The 25,187-nt window shown below is 39.8% G+C and overlaps 1 long non-coding RNA gene across 1 annotated transcript in view; it reads right to left on the reverse strand.

Moving 5' to 3' along the window:
- The window catches only part of LOC132956746 (uncharacterized), a 166,278-nt gene extending 148,934 nt beyond the window's left edge, over nt 1-17,344 (reverse strand). The window contains exon 1 of the long non-coding RNA XR_009666083.1: nt 17,225-17,344. This is a non-coding gene — a long non-coding RNA (uncharacterized LOC132956746). The remainder of the gene's footprint in view (nt 1-17,224) is intronic.
- Nucleotides 17,345-25,187: the final 7,843 nt, after the last annotated feature.

Consider the following 25,187-nt stretch of genomic DNA (forward strand, 5'->3'; position numbering starts at 1 on the left):
CCATATGTAAAGGAGATGTGTCCTTCAGTCTGATTAGGTCAAACAAAAAAACTTGCACAGGGTAGTCGTTGATCAGAATAGAGAAGCACATACAGAAGCTCCTGCCCTGCTGAAATAAAATGGCCACACAAACGTAATTTACAAATATAACTAGAAAGCAGATAAATACACAACGGTATATTAAGTCTTAATAATTAAATCATTAAATAATTTGTAGAAATGTAGGTACTCTATTCGTTCTAGGAAACGTTTCAGCCCTAGTGGGGTGATAAAGTTCACAGAGCCAAACCATGGCAACATTCCTGGGTACACTGTCTGCAGCCAAGGACTTCACAGTCTGTTCTCTTCTTATCGCAGCTACATGAAGTACATATTGACTCTGTGGCCTTCATGCCCATTGTACACACACTTTGTTTTTTGCTCATCTCACCTATAGATGCTTTCAAAGACATTGATTATTTCCTCTGTAGTCTGCCCTTTTCTCTCTTTGTTTGTAAGTCTTGTTCTTGCTTTCACCTTTTCTGACAAAATGTTTTTGCTCGTAAACGCTCTCATTCACACTCTGTGAAAAGGGACAGGCGAGGGGGAGGGGTGAGGGCTCATGGATTTCTCTGAGGGGCAGTGAGGTTTTTGGTGGGTTGAGGATGATGTAATTTGGTTTGGGTGAGTAGTTGTCCTGTTATATGAGCCTAGGCACACTGTTCTCTGTTGCTAGCAGCTTAGATTTCCAAGTCGAGCTTCCCTCACTGTTGCACAAACAGTATCCTAAATTAACAAACTGCAGACAGTCACAGCAAGAATAATAGTGAGTTAAAGCCAGGGAAATAAACCAAACACGGCAGTCTTTACTTGTGAGTACACTTCCACTGACAAGTGAAACTGATTAAGCACATTGTTCGCACAGTTGCACTTTTGAGTGAATAAATACTGTATGAATTTATAAAGAACACTGACACAAGCCTCCCAGTATGTGATGATTTACTGTCGCTACAGGAGTCCTGCTGTCGCAGCACCTGGAACAGCACTCTTGTAAATACTGTGCAGAAGCAGTTCTACTTTATTGATGCACTTCCATTGACTGCACACATTATGTGGGTCCTAATCCAAACTTCAAGCATCACCATATAATTTTTAACCAGGGTTTTTCATACATAAAAAATTATGAGGCAAACGCCTTCACCATATTTTGTACTGCCCTGGGTCCGCGTCAAAGTTTAACAAATGTTTTCATGAAAATCACCGTTTCCAATGACAGGACTTTGTGAATTTGTCTTTACTAACTGGAATTACTCCATTATGTTGCTGTGGTGGTGGAGCTGTGATCAGTCGATTCCAAGATGGCTAAAGAGGATGGACTAGAAGAGGTGGAAGAAGAAGAATAAACAAAAACTTTTTCACCTCAGTGTCTTCACTATGTGGTGAAAATGTCACAGTAACCATGTGATGTTAACACATTCAATTCATTATTTATGAGATGAAACCTGATAAAGTGGCACTCTCATTGTTGCTGGAATCGAACCAAACAAAATATTATAAAAACTGTGACTTATCTGAATAACTGTGAATTACTCTGCCCTGCTCTGCACGAAATGCATGCTGTATTAAACATGTCAAGCTGAACAGATCAGATCGACCAGCACAGGAAGTTAGACAAAGAAACGAAAAGAGAATCTATTCCATTTCAAAATTGAAAAACACGAACAGACTGCTAATCTGTCCCATCAATATAAGGTCAGAAGAGGCACAAATTAACAGCAAATCAACATCAGAAATGCAGAGTAACCTGTTATTTGTACGTATGTGGTTCCCTGTGATTCCTCAAGCTACGAACATGCCTTAAAATATAACTGATCTCAGGTTCAAGTACTTTACCAAGAAGTGTCCAAGAAAAATACCCACAGCGCTGAATAAAGCTCTTTCTCAATTCATACATATTGTAATCCACAGTGAACAACATAGACATATGCTCACCAAAGAACAAACATCATTGATTTGTGTACAAGTACACATTCTGGCACTCACACACACGCACAGGTCTGACAGTCACACATTCCCAATTCTATGTGGCATGGTAGGGAGGATCAATGTGTCAACACAACAAAGCCAGGGTGGTGGCCTCCTCGCGGCATGACAAGGTGGGAGATATTGAGTGCCTGGCCTGTGATCCCAGTGGTGGAGACAGCCCCTCGGGCGAGAAAAGAAAAAAAGGAAACAAGGAGATAGTGAGACAAGAGAGGTAAAAAATGATGGCAAAAAGTGTAGAGAGGGAGAGTAATGATGGAAAAGGAATGAGACAGGGTAGACAAAGGTCTCAGAGGCATAGTGTAAGAGGCAGGAAGGAAGGAGAGACAGAGGGAAAGGTAGATAAACACTGTACCAAAGGAAACTGTGTGTGTGTGTGTGTGTGTGTGTGTGTGTGTGTGTGCTTGCTGAAGCTGAGAGGAAAAGAGAGCTTGTGTGTGTGTAATGCACATGTGTGTATTCCAACTGAATGTGCACGCCTGAAGCAAAGTTGTGTTGTGTTCCTAGACATCATATTGTTTTTGTGTGTGCATGTGTGTGTGTTTGTTTCCACTCTCGTTGTTCCTTCAGGTGTCAACTCAATTTCATTCCGAGTTGATGGTTGTGGTGATGACAATGAACAATATATTTTGATCAAATGGTTGAGGCTTAGAGGAAGAGGATGATGACAGATGACGCTATGAAGAGAAAAAGATGGAGTGACAGAGCAAGTAGCAGAGTGTACATCCCTGCAGATATTACTCTTAACAGATTTTGAAGAAACAATATGCTGTATGGTTATCATAAGATTTATTTATAGGTATTTAATTCTTCGAACAGTGCTTCAAACTTACATCCATTCAAGCACTTCTCTGGTGTTTTCCCATGCCTTGCTGGTGCATGTTATCGACAGCGTTCACAAGTGGCTGAGCACTGAAAGGAGTTAGCCGATGCATGACAGAGAACCATGATGAAGCATATGTTGTAGAATTTGTACATAAAGAGGTTTTTGGTTTGATTCTACTTGTTCATGCAGGAGCATGTGTTGTCAGTGCTGACGCCGGTAAATGAAGGCAGCAGATTTAGATTTACATACTGATAGGTACTGAATAGGGCCTATTAATATGTAAAATAACTATATAATGTACATGTTGCTGACTTGTAAGTGTCTTACAAACTCTTTAATTTTCCTTTTCTTCATGACTGGGAGTGTTTCCAATCATAAGATGAATGGATCACTTTCATGTGCACGTGCCCTGCATTGCCGCGGCAGCAGGAATACATAACCGTGTTGTATTTGAATATCTATGCTTGCAACTGATGGCTACAGGGGCTCACTCCCCACAACAATGCTGCAATGCGGAGGATTCCCCAGAAATCCCTCCACTCTGTAGTGAGCACAGAGACATTAAAGATGCTCTCTGTCAAACATCTTTTGTCTTTGGCGTTCACATGAAGCCTTTGTCTATGTTCTGTGAGCATAGAAATATGGACTTTCAGGAGCGCACAAAAGGGTTGTGTTTGCCTGAATGAATCATTCTATCGTCAATCTTCAATCTGCATGACCTTGCTCTCGTGAAAAAGTGTTTTTAAGTAAAGAATATGGGTTATGTGTCACAATGAATATAAATAGAGGTGACTTCTACTGGAATATAACAAAACACCAATTGACTATTAAAATATGCATAAATGTGTGCAACCTCCTGCAGAGTATGGATGTTTGTGCATGTGTGTTTGTTCTGTACATCTGCAGCAATGTTTATGTTCATGTTCAGATTTGTGTGTGTATGCTACAGTTTTGTTTTGTGTACAGTGTATGCTGTGTTTTGTATGCATACACACTGTTTGCATGTTTGCACTGCTGAGAGTAAATACGTTTTTGTGTACACGTGTCTGTGTGTGTTTATTGAATGTGGCTGGCTTCAGATCCTGAAGTCCCAGCTCTGGGAAAAGAGAGAGAGAGGAAGTCAGGGAGGCAAAGGATAAAAAATGAACGGGTCCAATTCTCTGAAGCTGATGACTGTGTGTTTGTCGGAGTGAATTTATTTATCACAGATGCCAGGGAAATTAGCATTGAAATGATTCTGGTGACAGACTCGGCCTGGATATCTCCGATGGCAGACATCCAAAATGTTTATGTTTACACAACTCGAGGGGAGAGCAGAAAGGGATGGTGGCATGAGAAAGAGCGAGGGAGGGATAGAGTGAAGAGAGAGAGAGAGAGTGAGTCCATGCAGTTGTGAGAGATAATAAGGGAGGTAAGATTAGGTAGAGTAAAAAGTCAGGGCAAGAAAATTGGAGGAAAAGCTGAAAAGAGATAAAATATGTTAGAAGACAGAGAAAAAGAGCAAGACTCCAGAGGACGAGTTTCGTCGTGGAAATAGTTGAATTGTGAGTCACGCTTGATAAGGACCTTAGCCGAAAAAGAGTGTGCTCCTCCTACACAGAGGGAGTTAGAAAAGAGGAGCATACAACAAAGAAAAACAGGGAAAGATACTTCTCTATATATTGGGGAGATACTGCCCGTACTGTAAAAAAAAACGATGCTGGGAGAGCAAAAAAAAATGTAAGGGGGGATTTAGAAAAAAAAAGAGTGGAAAAAAGTTTGGAGAAGAGAATGAAAGAAGGGAGGTCACTGCAGAGAAAGACATCAAGATGAAAGCTACTAAGAAGAAGTGACGGAGCGGAGAGAGAAAGCCAGAGAAAAGGGCACAAAGGAAGAGGAGAATTAGCCACAAAAAGTGTGAAAATGGAGTGCAGCAACAGTGCAGTCGGACACACAGCCAGGTAAAGAGAGAATATTCACCTTATTCTTCTATGTGGATAATATTTTAATCCCACCTATCAGGCCATTCATTATTACCAGCATACCTGTCATAGTAAGGCTGCCTGCTGAACTGCTGAACTGCTGGCTAAAGAAGAATTGACTAAGAGACTTAGGGGAGAAATGTCAAATAATAACAGCATCAGAGGAAGAAATGGATGATAACATGAAGACAAGGGATGAGAAAAGGGAGGGGACGTGTGCAAATTACATCTAGAAAGTGCAGAGAGTAACACAGAGTTGCCATGGTGATAGATACATTAGTGGATAAGTGTGACTGTGTGTAAAAAGATTTATCTTAATTCCCAAAAACTCAAATGAATTCTCTTTTTTAATATATTTTGAGGGTCCATCATCATGAGCCACACCTATGAACCACTTGTCATGATTTTATGTGTGCATGCTGCTGTCTCATCGAGGCAATCTTATTGCTAAATGGAATGTGAGCTTTCATAGAAAATGAATCAAGTTTCTCTTAAGAGTCATAAATCTTTGGTTAGAATCCATTTATCAGAAGTGGAATACCATTCTGCAGATATTACTCTCAGAAATGAATTTCTTATGATATCTTAGTGTGACTAAAAAGGGAAAGATTGCAAAGCATTATTTATTATAGAATCATACTGTAAGCAAATCCATTGTGAACCAATGAAAACTTAAATCATCAAAAAAGATTCAAATTAACCACTTAGCCTCCTCCTTTATAATGATTATTCAAGGATTTAAAAGCTTTAGCTAATGTTGTTTTGGGCCAGTCAATCATGCAAGTAATTGCTCTCTGTATACCATTATCATCTGAATGCGCACTAATGATATAATCAGTGAACATTTGCTGCAGAATTACACCAAATACAGAATAAAAAATGAAAGAAAGACCAAAAAAATGAATGCATGCTCAATATCAGATTAAGTGTGCCTTTCAAATAAGCAACCTTTGGCTTAGGTAGAGTTTTAATTAGATGAATCAGAAGGAGCAAAGTAAACAATCCTGGTGTATAATATTCTAATGCTGGGATGAGACGACATTAATCCCTTACAGGCTCAAAGACGTATAAATTATCCTTTTGTTTACTTCTCTATTTGCAATTAAGCAGCATATTTAAAGGAAAAAAAGTCCATCTTCTTATGCAAAAACACATGCATTAATAAAGTTGAACAATAAATAAACAACTCCAGGCACATCATTGAACATGCGCCTTGACTACCACATTTTTCTTTTCTCACTTGGTGTAGGATTCTGTGGATGCTGAAATCAAAGACAGGAGTTGCATAAGCAAAGTGTGAGTTTAACTCTCTGTACTCTATGGCCGCTTTTTCTGTTTGTTATCAAGAGTTTCATTATGGTAATTAACCGCTCTATTATGAGCTACGGCTGAATGCATAGTGTCTCTCTCCCTCTCTCACTGCAGTGATTGCTGTGATGCTCAATGTTGGGAAGAGTAGAGGATGTTTCTGGGTCACCAGCTGCCTACGTTTTCTGCAAACACAGCACTGCTAGACCTCACCAGCTGTTTTCTCTCACCATCTCTTCCCCTTCGAACCTCCTCTCGTTTGTTCTTCTTTCTTCATCTTTCTCGATACATGTTTCTTTACGCTGTTTCCAGATGCTTGCCTGCAGCTAGAGGAAAATTAACTGCCTCCTCTCTCTTACTACGGCCCTGCTCCTATGTGTAATTGTGTTTGCATATTAATAGAGAAGAGATAAGTGGGACTTAGGCAAGTCTGAAGCATCAGGACATATTGATCATTAGTGAGGGGGTTATAGGGAGAAGGACAAACAGAGGAGACAGAGCTAGTACAAATGTTTCCTTTGATTTTGGCTGTGCTGTCCTCAGAAGGGAGAGTTGATCGTACAGAGAAGATGCGATTATTCTCTATCCGATAATTTATTTAAATACCCTGCAAATGAGGACGAGGACAAAAGGAGGTCAGGGAAAAGAAGAGAGAGCAAGAATGTAAGTTGAGGTGGGTAAAAAGGGATTGAACAACGGAAACCGCAGGGTAACTCACAATATTCAATACAGCCACAACAGCAGGATGTCGTGCACTAACTTATTTGAATTTATGCTGACTTTTATAATAAAGATATCTGTGTAAGAAACCAGCCTTTCATTACTCTTGCAGAGTCATATTAGTTTAAAATATAAACGAAATAAATAATCCATGTAGTACTGTTTGTTTTTTCGTTTGCGTTCCTATATTGACAATTACATCCAAAATGAAATGCAAAAGCACAGTGTGTTTGTTTTCTCCTGGGCCATAGCTGTGTTTAAATTTTATCACCTAACACACCTGTGTATGCCTTTCTCCGGGAAGGACATCCAAATGCAATAAAAATGCAACTCAATCTTCAAAGACTCGTGCAGATTTGAGTGCTGTAGTAGGAGTTGACATTGTAGAGTAATTACAATTTATGTGTGTCCCGTCTCACAACTAATGAACGTGCTTTGGCAGTTCTGCTCTCCAAATATAATCTTGATCAATATGTTCTGAGCTCCCGCCTAATCTTTTCGTAGTCGGCACATACTGTATTATTCAATCTTTGTGTTTTGGAGATAAAAGATCAAACGAAGTCAAGCAGGGGATTTATGCGGGTCACGTGCACTCACACATACATGAGAAGTTAGACCTCTACCAAATCCTTTCATGGACTCAAGACACTTCAACGACACATACAGCACATACACACGACGTGAACTTGAGCTGCTTTTTTGCTGAACACGGACACATCGGTACACACATGGAGAGAAGACACAATAACACTCAAAAGCAACACTGGGGGGGCAAAAACAAGAGATCAATCACTTCAATCAGAGATTACCATATCACACATGTGCTTTGAACCAAGGCTGGTATAGAAAATGTTAAGCACTCTGGTGGCAGCCAGTTTGCCCTTGAACACACTTCAGACTGTGCCACAGTTCAGTGAGTCTACTGGGAACAGTTACAGTAGAAGTTACAGCTAGAGCACCTGAACCAACACACACCTCAGCTCTTCTCTACAGAAAAGAAGAGCTTTGGTCTTTAATGAATCAATATCTTCTGAACCTCTACAACATCAAGGCGCTCTGATCCTGTGTGACCCTGAATATAGATATATTCTCAATAATGCTTGCACTTTATGAACCATATTTTCAGTTGGGCTTGCAAAGCCTGTACATTGTGACAATCAGTTTCTGTTTCTTTTAAAGGTTTCTGAGAATGTTTCAATTTACTGAAAATTCTGTGAACTAGGTGAAGGTGGAATTTATTTTACTGCACTCTGACTGCAGGTTTACAATTTCCTTTTTAACCATCCAGCTGCACAGCCAATTTGAAGAAACTCTAATAGATTACCTTCTACACATTGTTATTAGAATGCATTAAACTGTAATCTGAAGTCTGAAAAGGGGGAGGTTTTCTGAGGTGCATACTGTTGAATTGTACTTCTAAGAAGCACAGCATGTCCATAACCTAATCATAAATATGAAGTACTGCAGCAAAATCATAATGAAAAAGCTAATGTCAACCATGACTTTGCAAAGACATTAAGTCTTCAATGTGATAAACCAGGACCTTCTAGTTTTATCACATTTGCAATTCAAAAATAAATGAGACAGCAAAAAGGCTAGTAAGAATCAATGCATGTGATAACAGTGTGATGTGACGAGGAAACCAAACAAACACAGAGATGAAGAATAGGCTCTAACATGAAAGGGGTCTGTTGTAACAGGAGGGATGAGGGAAGGTTGGATTTAGGGAGAGACATGGAGGATGAACTGTCAAAACCAAATAAGCTCTGTCACCATGAAATCCACACTTTCACCAGCTCACTTTACTGCTTAATCAAAGTCTAGCCTGAGTGATTACATGGCCCTTTTTTCATAAAAGTGCCACTATTTTTTAAAAAAAAACCCTAATGCTGCGCTCTAGGAATCATTTCTAATTTATTCTCACCAGTGCTGATCTGCCAACCAAAGCTATTATAGGAAAGTCAGGATGATGTGCTGTCAGAAACCAGAGAAATAGATGTCATCCGCAGCAATAAGCCTGTAATAACTAACGTCAAATTATTTTCAGGACCAAAGTAACTTTTCCCTCATCTTCCCGTTTGGCCCCTGGCGCCTCATTGCAGCTTGTAAAATGCTTATTATCATAATTGCGTAACTACACATATAGCGTTTGAGATGTTTAAATGAGGCAATATGTGCCTCATCTCATCATTAACATACAAGGCGATTACTGAGCTCCAGTCGTGCACAAAAATCATCCCTTGAAGTGGACATATTCTGTAACAGTGGTGACTAATACATCTGAATACGTGTGCTTCTGCAGCATGCCTAGTCTGTATGAGCAGGTAATTACATTACATCAGAATTTGCGCGGCATTTACATTTTCCTCAGGAGGACAATACAGGTGTGTTTGAGGGGAAGGGAGCGAGAATTAGTGAAAGAGGACAAAAGAGAGAGGAGAGTGGGAAAGAGTGTTTAGGGTTGCTCACTTTAGTTAAAGTGACATTTTGGTGAGATGTGCACTTTTCAAACCCCTGTGGGGGAATAGAGGGCATGCCCAGCCATGCCAGCCATCTCTACACAGTTACACTGTATCCTGACACTAAGCACAGCAGGCGGGCCAGGCCATGCGCCCAAACACATTATACTCTTCCCTATCTAACGCTTAAAAAAAAAAAAAAAACATTATTATAATCTCATACCTGACATAAGTACAATATCCTAAAATGAAAACATGCTGACACCTTCATCTGCTGCACTGTGAAATTACACGAAGGTATCCCTTCATGCCCTTAGGTAGTACATGTGGGTACTCAAAGTATAAACTCAACTTGTTTCACATTGGCACTATGGTAGCTCCAATACCAATATCACTATGATTAAATAAACAAAGAAAACAACAACTGGTTTCAATAAAAGTATGTCTGATATAACCTTAAGTGGTCACAGAACTGACTGTTGCACATGCATAGTCTCAGTCTGTGTCCCCGCATGTTAAAATGTAGACGTACAGGAGGCAGGAGTATAGCTACATAAGTGCACAAAGTCAAATGAGTACCAGGCAGCCTGAGACAGTGAGCTTTCCTTCCATCAGAAGTTACTATTACTGGGCTGATGATGTAGATAATTATAACTTTGGAAACTGTTCAAAATAACTGATAAAAAATATATATTGCAGAAAAAAACTTTTTGCAATGTCAGTTTTTTCAATAGTGTTCAGGCCTAGTAGGCTGCTAATCTCTAATATCTCTAATTAGCATTATCTAATGAAACTTAATGCTTAAAGCACAGTTAGTATCCTGTCCTATGCATATCACCGGCTAGTCCATTGTCCGGCACGTGAATAAGCACTGGTCTGAGGCTGAGTGACAGTGAATGACTGCAAAGTGATGTGATTAAACAGGACAGTGGTTCTACAGAGGGATTGAGTGAGAATATTGTATATTTTGAACTTTGACACTCCCTTATAGAATCATCTCGTGTGGATTTAGAGGGGCTGAAAGGCTACGAGGTACTTCTATTCTCACTGATGCACAGCCAGCTGCAGTATTGACTGAAAAACAGAATCATTTGCTGCAGAGACTACACAAAACACTCATACCAATCAGAGAGTGTGCTATCACAGAGCGCTTCAGAGGGAACGGTACAAGCTGAACCTTTCACACTCACACAGAGGCACTAATGCTAAAATGTCAGCACACTGTTGGAGGGGCAAGCAAAGGACAAACTGCCGGGGAGGGGCTTGGGGGTGCTGAAGTTACCCCTAGGATAGCTAAAGCACCCCACCAGCACCCTCAAGAACTTTCTATGGTGTAATTATATATTCTTGTTAAATTTCTTTACATGTGAGTTCTATACATTTTAGCTTTAATGAAGACATAAAAAAAAACCAAAGCAAGTGTTTTTAAAAATGAAAAGCCAAAGTAGGTGATTAAATCAGGCCAATGCCGTAGCAAGCAGTAAACCTTCACCCTTAATACAATTCTTCTTGGCAAGAGTGCAACTTTTCAAGTATTCACTAGTTTAGCATCAGTGACAAGGGTGTTTTGCAGTTGATCATTTTGAATTCCAAACATACAATAAGGAGTATAAAAACAGCTTTGTCTCAGCAGCCATCAGTGAGCATATTATCAGAGAATAAAGCAACTTTTATGCTACCGCGTATCAGCATTCAAAGCTGATCTAATAAATTAGCTAACATGACATTAGTGTTTGAAACAGTAGCATTAGTGTCAGTCATTTGGTGCCAATCAAAGAACATTAGCATTTGTGCTGCTAGAGCTGCACTTTCAATGCTTAAACACACAAGGAAGGCATCAGGTGAGCTGTAAAACACGACAAGAAGCAGCAAGGCGGGCTCATCCATCACAGGAAGGTGAAATAACAGAAGCCATGGGACCTGGTGTGGAGCCAGATGTACGTGTTGTGCTGTCAAAAACAACTTTTATCTTCCAGTGATAAGAATTGGAGCTAAGATCATTGGAAGGAGGATAATGTACAGCGTGAATTGATCTCTAAGATGATGAATGGGGATACCCTCAGACCCTGCTTGTTGTGAATTCATGAAAGCAAAGGTACTGATATTACACAGGTTCAGGCCTTTTATTGGATTCTCTGGCATTGTACTGAGGCAACCTGTCTAGTTTCCTTGGTGATCTGAGAAATGAGCATGTGCATACCCATCAGTGCGAGCCCAATCATAGTAATATTGCTCTTGGGTCCCATCAGCTGCTCAATATGGGAAATGTAGGGTTTTCCTCTCTTCAGCAGCTCTGATTAAAGGTACAAAAATATGTTTTATGCAAATTGAGGACTTTGCCAACAGGTATTATATTTAGAAGTGCAGATTAACTCTTCAAAACTTCTTCAAAAAGACAGCTTCTATGACAGTAGTTCAGAGTTTAAAGGAATACTTTCACATTTTGGGAAGTTAGCTAACTTATTTGTCACAGAATGTTAGGAGGACCACCTCAAGGTCTGAAACGTATTTATGGAGCATAGTTCAACGCCTGGCTCTACCGAAATAAAATGTGGCCAACAGCTTCTATAATTCACTTCACTGCAGACCTTATTCTTTTTACTTCTAAATCTGCTATGTCTTGTGTCATTTGTAAATATTTTATGGCTATAAAGAAGGTATGCATATTACCATTAATGTCACAGTTCTTATGTCTTTTTTTGATAGTTTTATACACTACTTGTATTAATCATCATGTCTTCCACGAAGCATAATGGCTCTTCTTTTTCATTGTCAACCACATTTTCCTCCCTTTTCTTTCCATCCTGCGTCAGAGTAAACACATGCAGAGTCGTAATGCATGGTGAATGTAAATTCAATGTTACAGTGTCATCAATGTTTTTGTAATTTATAGCTTTTTTCTTTTGAGTCTGTGCATGTGTTAATTTGCATGTTCATACTGCAATGATGATGAAAAGACAATTTATCAGCATGCACTAAATCACTAATTGACAAGTGGCTTTCATAAACTTTGAAACAACTTCAGTGCAAAGACTGTTGGTTGGCCGGTCTGATCTGAGATGAAAAGGTTAAGCTGTGGTTTCAAATCTGGAGATAAAACCAGATTATTGGCATCACAATTGCACACATTATGACTTTGGCCATGATGTAAATTCTCCCAGTCCTCCATCTTATTACTTCACAGCTGGCAAGACCAATGTCTAATGACAGCAATGTGGTAAACAAAGAATTGATTAATGTATTTGCAGCAAAGCCCAGAAGCTTCCTCTGTACTGGAAAGCACTGTGGCTGGCAAGTGGCGCTACAGGCACAATGCCCACAGTCTGGTCCAGAGGTTTTTTCTTTGGTGAAGGACAAAATGATTGTTCTGAGATCATTCGTAAATGTGGTGCAGAATATCAAACATGCACGGGTGCAATCTATGATTTCAAACTATGTATGTGAAAAGGAGCTGTTGATCCATTACACTGATAAGCTTCAATCAGGCATTCAGAAATCCTATCCTTTTTTTTTTTTTTTAGATGAAACTTGGAAGAATTGTTTCCTGGAGAAAGCAATGCTGTTTGCTTTCAGTTTGGCAGAGTGTTTGATATGTGAGCCATTTTGGACAACAGCTTTCCTATGGGATTTGATATCCAGAGAGTTCATCAAAATGCATCAAAATATGTTCGTCCTGCCCAGCTCATTAGGCAGATGACGATTAAGCTAAATTATTCTCTTATTCTGTCCACATAAAGAAACATAGCAAAGCCTTTACGTCAGGTATAAGGTTTTTTTAATCAGCGAAGCCATCTATAAAACATGCTAGTTTTCAATATATTTTTTGTTTGTTTGTGTTTCCGTGTTTGGTTTTCCCAAAAACTATATCTTGAAAATGCCAGGCTGTTCATCATTAAATAAAAATGTCTTGAATTTTAGAGCCTTGTTTGCTTGCTTAGACAAGAGCCTGAAGCAGCCTTTTCAAATAAGTCTGCACCTATAAAAGCATAATTGATAAGGTTCCTTTGACAAAAATAAAACATGACAACACTGTAATGGATCACCAAGCCAAGGGAAGTTTAAAGTCTCTGATAGTTAGTTTTAAAGCCACACTGAAATGATAGGAGGAAATGGCTGTCTCAAGGGTTTAAAAACACATCAATCAGCACTCTACAACAAAAGTAGCTCGATGGGAATGTATGGCATTTTATTATATGTAATATTTCATATAAGAGCGTAGCAATACTTATATTTGTAATAAACTGATCTTTTTTTTCTAATCAGTTGAGAAAGAGATTTTCTTCATTGACAATATCTCTCTACCAAACTTCAGCAATAGTAACTTTTATGATACTTTTTCAATCATATTAAATCAGTAAACTCAAACAATGTCACAAGTAACCTAAAATAACACTTATTTCAAACAATCTTTGGCTTTACCAAGTTAGAATACTTTAACACAAAAGGCAAGAGGGAAAAAATCGAATCCATTCTCCCCCAGTGTTAACCGCTGTACAAGGACGTTGCTCGGCTATGACCATCTTCTTAAACTTAATGGAAATAGCTGTATGGTTCAACAAGCACAATCAACTGCAGAGTGCTAACAACCTTGCTGACCAAGAATGTTCAATTTGTGCCTCTTCCCCTTGTTCTTTTCTCCATATACGGGGCAGGAGTGTATGTGTACGCAATTTCACACACACACTGGTCTAAGACTCCAGAGACCCAGAGCGCCCTTTCTTTCCCCCTCTTTTTCTAATCCTGGCAATTAGCGAGAAATAATTAATGATAAAAAATGAAAAAGTTGAGGGCAGAGAGCCTTGAAGATAGAGTTCTGCACCGTAAGCATTCAATTCCTTCTCTCAAGGTCCTCAAGGTCCACTGCTCTCTGGCTCTGATCCTCACACGGCTACTGGAGGAGACTTGAACAAAGGCCCCTTTGATATCAGCCTGCCCTCTACACTCGCTTTCCCACTCTCCTCTCCCTTTACGCTTATCTTCCCCCTGTTTTTCTAAGTATTTTTGCATACAACTTTCTTCTTCTATTCTTTTTTCCCCTTCTTGTACGCCCACTATCCTTGTTTTATCCTCCCAAAACCAAGGTTGTGGCCTGCCAACCAAAGGGCCATCTAACAATAACGTGCAGCAGACATCTGCTGCTACCCCCCAGAGTAGCTTTGTTTGATTGCCTCCCTGTGAAATTAATAAAATTAGCCATTAACAATCTGGTATAAATAGGGAGTCAGTGAATGTGTAGCTATGAAGGGATGTGTGATGCAACTGAAACTTGATCATGCAGTGCAGCGATGCAGCGATGGAGAATTGAGTGGTGGGGGAATGGGGGAGGGGGGGGGGGGGGTGGTTGTGACCTTGCAAAGTCACTTCGGGGCCACATGCAAGCATAATGTGGTCTTGTGATCAGAGAGAAACTGCAATGTCATCCTAGGCACAGGAAAAACTGTGACGTGATATCTGTTTAGGCTTTATTTTTTTCATATTTACAACTGTGTAAAAATCTAAATTCCCCAAGGATTTTAATATCCACAAATAATATGTAGTTTAGTGTATGTATGCATGCATGTGTGTAACTACATTCCCTGTGAGCAGACAGACAAACAACTGAAAAGAAGGCAAGAGGGAGGGAGAGAGGGAGAAAAAAAACACTCCTGAGCACTCTTGCCCCCTGGTGGTAGTTTGCGGCAGCACCTCTGACTGACTGTGGGAGGCTGCGACTGAGTTACAGTGGAAGAGGGACCACTGTGTGAACAGTGTGGAGCTTTCTGCTTATTGCACCACCTCTTCCTCCTGAAGGGGGGCTTTGATCTTTGCATTCATTTAAATTCCAAAGAGGCCAAAAAATACCGAGGGGTGGTAAAGCTCATTCATTCATAAATGCAGCGACTGGGATTTTAGATCTTGAATTACAGAGAGAGCAGACATCATTTCATAATGCTCTTCAAGCTAATTGTGTTTCATTTGCAAGACATTTCACATGCTTGATGTCAGTCTGTGAATACTGCCATCACAGAGATGTTTGATTTGCCTGTGGCAAGGATAATTTGGCACAAATCTGAAGCATGCAGACAGACCAGCGCTACAATAAGACTGTTAGATTTCCTCCCTTTGCTTATCCTTGTGGACCCTTTTGTTTGTTTCTTCCAATCCAAAGAACTGCATACTTTAAAATTACAGAAATAGAGTGCAGGAAAACTGATGCGTTAATGAAAAAAAAAGAGCAGATGCATGAAAGGCTGTGTGTTAAAGCTGCTTGTAAAGCCTAAAGAAAGGTATTTGATCTAGTTTATCTAAGATATCACTGGCTGCAGTCTTTGCTTTTGGCCAGCAGATGGCATAAGCAGTTAGCACAGTGTGCTGTGGTGCAGTACAACCACCCTGAAAGTTGCTTGTCCCCTACATCAGCATCAACAGTTAAGCAATTACAGGTAGCAATCTGCTTGTGGTACAAAGATCAAGTCTGATTCTGATGAGGCAACTTAGATATTAGGAAAACAGCAAAAATCCTTGCACAACAAGAGTCATTTCACTCCATCTCCATCAGTCTCTTCTTGGTATTTCAATCCCTGCAACAGCTAACCCTCCCACACACTCACACACACACACACACACTCACACACACACTCACACACACACAAATCCCTGTCAAAGTGTTTTCAACCTAGCAGCACACCAGTTGCTTGTGTATCTGTGTGTGTGTGTGTGTGTGTGTGTGTGTGTGTGTGTGTGTGTGTGTGTGTGTGTGTGTGTGTGTGTGTGTGTGTGTGTGTGTGTGAGAGAGAGAGAGAGAGAGAGAGAGAGAGAGAGAGAGGCAGAGAAAGTGAGAGATCATTAATACACATGCTAGGAGCATGGTAAAAACTTGTCTGGGGAATCAATAGAAACATGAGAAGGAAGACGCAGAAGATTAGATATTGACTGAAGCAGTGGGGTGAGGGGAGAAAAAATGCGTTTTGCTAACTGGTGTTGTATCTAGCAGGAATAAAATGGCCTTCATGGAGAATATTTTTACTCTTAACTATAGACAGCATCATCATGAATATTAGGAGTCTGAGAAGTAGTTAAATAGTCTAACTGCACAATCTCCGACAGAAGATGGATAGAAAGTTGTAAACATGTAATTTAGATGGATTTAAAACAATAGCACAAGACTGTAGCCCAACCCACCACATACATTTGATATATTCAGTACTTTAAAGGGCCACAAACCTACTTCTGCATTTGCTTACTGTTAAGGCACAATTATAAGCCAAGACATTCACTGTGACGAATTGATCATTGGATTGCTTTTGCATTTCCATCTGAATGTCCATCTAGCCTTAATGCTTCTATGGCTCAAAATCACAGAAGTCACAGGAACACTCACACATACAGTAGATCATTGAGTCCTCTAGTTGACAGTCATCACATTGAACGTCGCTATAACGAAACACAATGCCTCGAACTCTCCAATAGCCGGGAATACAAAATTTGACCAGTAGCAACAAAGGAAATTCACTTAATGATGGAAGTTTCCACAATTTTCCCAAAACATTTTGACAAACTATGCATCATGCAATATTGTTGCCAAGTCTTATCACAAGCAGACAAGAAGAGCTATGTAATAAAAACACTAATGTGCCCCATCCAACTTCAGTTTTCAAATCTATTTGGATCTCTTGTGCAACATATAAACATGTGCTTTTTTGTCTCTTAATGTCGTGAATAGATGGAAAACACAATAGGCTTAATTGTTACAACAAGATGAGAACTGCAGTATGAGCATATGTTCATAAGTTATCGACCAACTAGGTCACATGAACATGTCCATAGCAAATGTTGTCACAATGGCATGTAGGCAGGATCTGGCAGGAATAAGATATCCTGCAGCCTAATATGACTGCAAGCATTTGCAAAATGTAATAGTGTAAATATGTGTATAGATCAAAACACACCTGAAATGTCTTCATGTTGGGAGGGCAGGTCCTCCATGTCCTCAACTTCTGCAAAGTGGCTCTGGATGGGTGTTCAGTCGTCTTGTAGAATCCATCCACTTCCCCTCAGTGATGGCACACCCCATCACCTAAAATTACAAAAATGTAAATAAAACAATTTAGTTGCACAATAGGCTACTGTATATGGGCGAGCATTGCATTGTTAATACGTGACGTAGTTATTTTAAACCAGCAAAGAAATTGTATTTGCGTTTAATTTACTTGCGCCTACAACCACTGCGTCATAACTCCAGTACATTTTAGCAAGCAGTGAGCTGGCGCCTAGCAATTATCAATAAGGCTTTTTTACGTTGAGCTGCGTTATATAGAAGTTCGTATCTAAATTTTAAACATCATAAAAGCTAGGGCTAGCTTGGCTAACAGTTCTAGTCAGAGTATGGTAGGCTAAGGTAGGCAAACAATAATAATGCGAAATATTTGGACCTCCCAAAATGTGGTTTAAATGGTTACCATGCCTGAATAAAAACGAAAACTTACTTCCTTCTGTAATATCCGTTTATAATGTCATGTAGATGCAGAAAGTAAACTAAATAAACTAAATTAGTAAGAGACTGGAGATACCGCACAACCCCGGAAGCTTCTACACAGCTGTAATGCATTAACAATTAAGCAATTACCACCCTATCACGCACTATCATTATTCACCATTTACACTTGACTGCCTTAAAGCTATATATATGTATGTATATATATTTCAACAAAGGCTATTGACTCTTAAGTTTTCATTTTCAATATTTTGTTTAAAAAAATGTGAATTAAGGCATGTGTCCCATTGCCTTTAAAGCATGAGAAAATTATGAAAACTTTGATATTTGATATCGTTTAAAGCAATTGGTCATCAGGAAGTACCAACAATTGTTGTTTTTAGTAGAAAGTCCCTCATCACTTATCTGCTCTTGTTGGTAGCCCAACTGGCCAATGACTTTTCTGTCTTCAGTCTATCTTGTGTAGCTTAAGAAATATCTGAAATAAATAGTGCTTACCCTCTCAAATAAATAAAAAAAGGCTATCTTAAAAAAACTTGTAGCTGAATTTAAATAATTAAGCCATGTTTTTTTTCATTTTCTTACTACTTGTTGATGGCATTGGCCTAAATCTTTATTTAAATAAGACAAATAAAATATCCTATAGCTATCAATAGTAATATCATTATGTTTTGTTTCATACTATTAGTACTTTGCAGTGATGATGAAGTAAGAGGATCAGTTGTTGTGTGGCAGAGACAGAGCTAATTGGCAGCTCCATAGGGGAAGCAACATTTAACAACTGTTGCACTGTGATTTTTTTTGGCAACAATGAGTAATAATGTAAGACAACAATAACCAAAATATCAAAAGTGAACAGTCACACAATACTGATTGTGGGCGGTTGGATTATTTGTTCAGGGGAATCACCTTGGCAACAATTGGCAGATTGCCATTGTTGTTCATTATCCTCTCGCGATGCTGATGGTGCCAGAGTTTCCCATTCTTTCTTTTTTTTTTTTTTCCTTCTTCCTTTCTTTAAGGCCACAGCGTGAATGCAGCATCACCACTCATGTGCCAGTGCGCGTGCCTCCAGCTCTGTGTCACGAGGCGGCAGCGTGTGCACGTGATTGTGTTTGAGTGACGGTGCACGGTCACGGTGGTGGGTGCACATCGCGGCGCCGTATGTCGCTTGATGTGGAACATCAGAACTGATAGATGAAGCTAAAGCGATTAAATAGGAGGAGGGCTTGGCGTCACTGAAAAGGTGGCTGCCCCGGATATGTGAATGGATTAAGAAGAGAAGTAGGCCTACATGAATGACTGAACTCTCATGAATGAAAGAACAATGAATTAATAGAATGAGACGATTTCCTACGTTTTGGGTATTCTTTTTACCAAAAGAAAAGTTATGTTCTACATTTCACAAAGTTGTTTGAACTGATATTATTGTGTCTGAAGTATAGGCTATATTTACATCACAGTGCAAGATTTAAGACATTATAGAAATTAAAGATTAGATGTATTTAATCTTAATATACCTGTTTTCTGTAGGCATAATGATTTGACTTTAGAGTTTAGAGTTTAGGTTGATAAGTCATTTTGAATGTTCATTTATAGGCCTACAATCAAATCTAATCTCTCTCAAACCTTGCTTTTATAATAATTGATGATGTAGAAGTATGAAGTAAAGTATGTAGAAAGAACTTTAACAGGAACATAATAAGAAAGTCTTATATGAGCTTTTCTGCAATCACTATTTTTCAATTCTTACATTATTAACTTAAATTTCATATAGCTTGAAGTTAATGTAATAGTTATACAGATAAAACAAGAGTAACAGTCAATATTTCTTTTGGTTTGAATTCAGAGCGTGGAGTTTTGGGGCAGCTGTGGCTCGGTTGTCGATCGTCTCTCAACCAGAAGGTCTGAGGTTCGATCACTCAGCTCCTGCAGCCACATGACCGATGTGTCCCTGGGCAAGACACTTTACCCCAAGTTGCTCCCGCTGCTCTATCGGTGGCGTATGAATGGGATGAGTTAATCCTGATGGACACAACCTCTGCCATCAGTGTGTGGATGGGTAGGTGTGCTTTCATATTCCAAAAATTAAACTATATTTTTGTTTCAATTATCACAAAACAAGGGTGCAGGTATGATTGAACACAGCGCAGACACTGGGAGAATCATGGGTTATTTGTGATCTTCCTCTTTTGCCCCTGGACCCTGTCGCGGGTAAATCTGGCCAAGACTCTCTGAAAGAAACTCTAAAAAAAGGATTTTTTTTAGTCAATGATTTGATAAATGTTCGCAAAATGCTATCATGAAAGAATAAACTATAATGATTTATAACAGAAATACACGACATGAAAATCTAGAAGAAACAAGGGTTGATGTAAATTAACTAAATGCTTGATTTAGACAAGATTTAAGGATTTGTTATTTATACCATTTATTGGAAAGAAAGTTGGTAATACATTTAGAATATACAAGGATATTAGTGTGTAAGGTACAAAATATACCTAAATTGCACATAGACATAATGAACCACTCATTTATTTAACTTTTTGTATGTTGATACTTAAACAACCAAAAGGCTAAATAGGGTTAGGGTTAACTTAAAATAACAAGTAGAATTCTCTGTTAGATAATTGCTAATACACTATGACATAGGGACATTTCTTAATGGTGTGTGTGTGTGTGTGTGTGTGTGTGTGTGTGTGTGTGTGTGTGTGTGTGTGTGTGTGTGTGTGTGTGTGTGTGTGTGTGTGTGTGTGTGTTAAGATGAAAACGGGAAACCAATGAGAGAAGGGTGTGTGTGTGTGTGTGTGTGTGTGTGTGTGTGTGTGTGTGTGTGTGTGTGTGTGTGTGTGTTTTGTGTCCAGGGAGTGGGGTTGAGGGTTGGGGGGGTCCAGAATATTATGGATTGAAAGAAAGTAATAGTCTCCAAAAAAACAGCCCCCAAACTACCCCTCTACCACAGCCCCCACTTTCCTCGCCCCAGCCTGGGGTTTGAATTAATGTGTTTCTATTTTTGGCTCTCCCGTGTTTCCAGGGGAAACCTAATGACGCAATGACGTCAATGCAGGTCACCAGCAAGAAGCAGACTGGAGGAATTGAGTGGCTTCCATTAGAGGTTTTGCAGCATTTTCCGGAGAGGAGGGGAGGAGGACAAAATGGATTAAGATTAAGAAAATGCACGGGAAATAAAATAAATATAGACGCGGAATAAATGGGAGGCAATGCGACTGACGTCTGGGATGAAGAGAGAGGATGGAGGGAGGGTGAGAGGGTGGAGGTGGAGGGGTGGTGGTGATGGTGGATGAGGGGGGGTGAGGTGGCGGTGGTGGTGGGGGGGACCCTACTGCTGCATATCAATGGGTGCCGTTCAAATTCCCAGGGATTATTGGAGGGAAAAAGGGGGGAAGAGAAAAATGATGCACGCTTCCTCGGATACGTGATGACTGGGTGAGCCCATTCTATTTTTATTATTTCCTCTTTGCGTATTGTTGAAGTGAGTGAAACAACAACCTGCCGTTCCGTTCTGTTTTTGTGCTTGTATAGACTGTGTGTTGCTATATAGAGAGCCATTGAGAAATTCATCCCCGAGTTTTGACTTGACGGTGAAGCGTGAGAGTGGCCGGTGTTTTTCTTTCTCTCCGGAGAGACGTGTTGATGTGGGGGAAAACAGGAATTAAAACTAAAAGTGTTTCGTGTTCGACTTCCACTCAGTTGATTGCAATTCTTTATCATTAACTGCAGCGGTGGACGTGCTCCGTGCCTCCGTCTACAGCCCCGTTACACCGAGGCAATACAAATTCTGCATCCATCGATATATATTAACCAGACAGATTGTGCGCTCAATAAACATCTTCTATAGAAAATTTGCAGCACTGGCTGTAATTTTGAAAAATTACAAGCAACAGAAGAGGATTGGGGTGATATCAGTGCCGTCTGATTGTGATGCCAATCACTCATTATCTTACAATTACGTTTGTCATTGAAACATAAAATATTTAGAGTTTCTTTAACGGGTATCTCTAGAGAAAGAGCTGGCTGATTATAATTTTCCATGAAGCTACTTTCCATGGCCGGAAGGTGTGTGTTTGCGCGTGTGAAGACTGTGTTTGTGTGTGTGTGTGTGTGTGTGTGTGTGTGTGAGGGGGGGGGGGGGGCAGTCGTGCGCGTGGCACCCAGGAGAAGTAACGTTACTTTTTCAAGCGCATTATAGCGAAGATTTAACCAGGAGCACGCGTGCACACGCACGAGCACCTATTGCCCATTCGGCAGGTTTTCAATGGCAACAAGTGCCAATTCATGCAAGATCTATTCTACAGAAACTCTTGGTTGTGTACGCTGTTTCATTGTATTTTTTTTCTATTTCTCTTTGTTTTGTTTGAATCGTGTTTCCTCTTTGTTTTATTTAATCAATGCACATTCTTTTCTTTCTACAATTTGGGCTCCCGTGCAGGGCGTTCACCACGCGGAGCTAAGGGCTGCTTTCAGCACCACGGACAGCTCTCGGTGTATTTCAGGACCACGGAGAGCGCTCCCCCCTATTTGCATCATTCGTTTTAAAGGCCGACGAGCAGATGCCAGTCTCTTGAGACTTGAAATATCATCATTTGCTGCTAAGGCGGACCAACCTCAGAGACTTCTAGAAGACAGGAGAGCTTACAGTGGTTGGGGGCCTGCAGAAAATTAGATCATTTGAGCTCATTCGAGTCCGTTATTCCTTACAAATAATCAAAACACAGTAATTCATAAGGGGCAGCAAAGTAAGCCGAATATGGCCCACATTTGGTGAAAGAGCAGTAGGGGATGTGACACTCCCCCCCACCCCCCACATGTGACGCATGTGGTGAGGTAAGTGTGGCAGATGCCTACGTTTGCAGATGGTCCAGTCTGCTGGTCCCTATCCGCCCTGGGCTTGACGTAGCAGCCATATACAGGCATTAAGGCCCCTCATCATCCAGATGTGGTCCTTTGCAGTGCTCGCCTTCTCAATACACACCACAAAAGCCCCTTTTTTTTAAAGCCCTTCTTTTATTAACTTGTTCTTTATTGGAGCATGACATTTCATGATGTACGCCTGCACATGAAGGGATTTACACTTGCAGGTTTATAGCTGGTGTTTGGTGCATGATTTTACCCATTTTAGTCAAGATTTGATTATAGAGTTTAGGTCCTAAATTTAGATGCTTATTTCTAGATTTATAATTTGCATCCTGTGACCCAACAAAACTGCAAACACAACTCCAGAGGTATTCATTTTAATGAAGATTGATGCAGGTTTAATTCAAGTTCGCTCAGGTAGGATAGTCCTCTTTTCTTACACTGCCTCCTCTACAACAGAGGAATTGCATCATCTTAAATTTAAACAAACTAAATTCAAATTGCTTACGTAACGCTAAAGAACAATCAATTTACATTACAGCTACCTAAAGTTGCTGTAAACTTCTAAACTGCCTAAATACAGGCTGGCAATATCTCCTCCATGATGTGATCAACCCCTTAGTCCTAGACAAATTTAATTTCTCTTATAATGTTATAGAGTTCATAGCATGTCTTTAGAAATACAAGGAATATAACAGTATTTCTTGATTGTTAAAACATGTATTCCTTTAATACGCAAACAAATGCAGAGCCACTTGTCATCACTTCTAGGAGAGATAAAAACTAGTTGTAGGTGCAGTTTAAACCTGATGGAAAACACATAAAAGAGACTAAACACACTCAATAAAGAACAATGGTTAAAATGTAATGCTTAATCATAAATCGTTAAGAAGCATTTCATTGGATTATGTGGTAAGAAAAACGTATTTACTGACATGATTTAAGTACACCTTAGTTAAATGAGACAGAATAAAAAGTTCCCAGCATTTTATTAGAATCCCTCTGCAGTACATAAGTGGGTTTTATTTTAATGTAAGTGTATAACATTGAAAGGTGTTAAGGGCCACCAACTACATCACCAAAATCACACAGTATAAACGATGTAGCTTGTCTCTTTGTTCATGGGGTGTGGTGCCCTGGTTTATTTGATGGCTGGATGGAGAGGGAGGACAGTGGTTGTTGTTGTGGAATCATTTACACTCTGATTCTCCTGAAATCATTTTGTGGCATATAACGGCATTCAGTTGGTGCAAAATAAAAGTTAAACTTTTCGACAGATTTAGACCTAGCTGAGACATTTTGTACGGCGTATGTTGTGTCTGTTTAATTTGTGGTTTTATTGTCATAGAAACCTGTATAAAGTAGGGCTTTCTGCATTAACTAGTAAAATGCAATTAATTAAGGTCTGCAATTAATGCATTCATTTTTTTAAATCGCGATTAATAGCCTTTTTTTATCCCCAATTCTATCCCCTCAAACGCACCGTGGATAAGCCTCTGTAGCGTATCCCTGTAGTCACAGTGACGGAAAAGAATGACTTGAATGTCTCATTTAAAAACTCTTGGACAGCTCAGTTGAGGGGTCAAAAGTAATATCCACCTCATGACATCAAACATTTCCCTTTGAATCGTTCCTTTAAGCTGTTTTCATTTCATGTTTAATGCGTAACAAGTTCCCTTTTCTGTGGTCAAGTTAATGTCGTAACCTTCGATCTACCAGAAAGTCCTTGCTTTATTTCAAAACAAAAGCAGGGTTGAATATAAACAAGTAAAGCAGTACAACAGTTATGTTTAAACACGGCGGAAGCATATGTGGCTTCATGATGTGATTCTGACAGTGACAAGCATCTCTCTGTCCTCAGGCTAGTTTAGTTTCCTCCAGATGAAACCCAAATTAAAGTGACGTAAGAATATGTTTTAGAAGGAGAAAAGAGATGTTTAGATATTGGAATGTCATGAGTGACCAAAAATCTGAGGGTAAACCTTTTATCGCACCGAGTATGAATGCAGGCTTACCTTGTTTTTATTGGAAACGTTTTTGAATTGCCCTGCATCAAAGTGATAAGCGTACAACCACCCTTCCTCTGTGTTGTTCTGGTAACAGGTACACTTATGAACCATCCTATGCTAACAAACAGTGTTTGTTTTGGCCAATCTATGACACTAATCTAGAGCAGAAGTCCAATAACAAAGCACCACTCCCGTTTAGATTGGGCAGGTCAATCCTACCAATCACCCCTCTCCAGGCGTCTTCTTCATTGCACATTGCCTCATTGCATTAGGCTCCATAGGGGGAACCATTTCCAGGACGCTGCCCAGAGACTCCAAGAAAGCAGCATACCCTGAACTGAAAACTTGTGGCGCTCAGCCAGGGGATTTTCACTATCTCCCACACCCACCAGGTACTTCTCACCCTGGGCAACTCCAGAAAAGGAGAGAGAGTCCAGCTCTTCTCCAGGAGTTTGGTTCTAGAACTGTTGCGGCGCATGGAGTTGAGAGCCAACTATATCTTGCTGGTAACGTTCCAACTCTGGTACCGCCTCT

This window comes from Labrus mixtus, chromosome 22 (genome assembly GCF_963584025.1).
Source record: "Labrus mixtus chromosome 22, fLabMix1.1, whole genome shotgun sequence".
NCBI classification, from domain to species: Eukaryota; Metazoa; Chordata; class Actinopteri; order Labriformes; family Labridae; genus Labrus; species Labrus mixtus.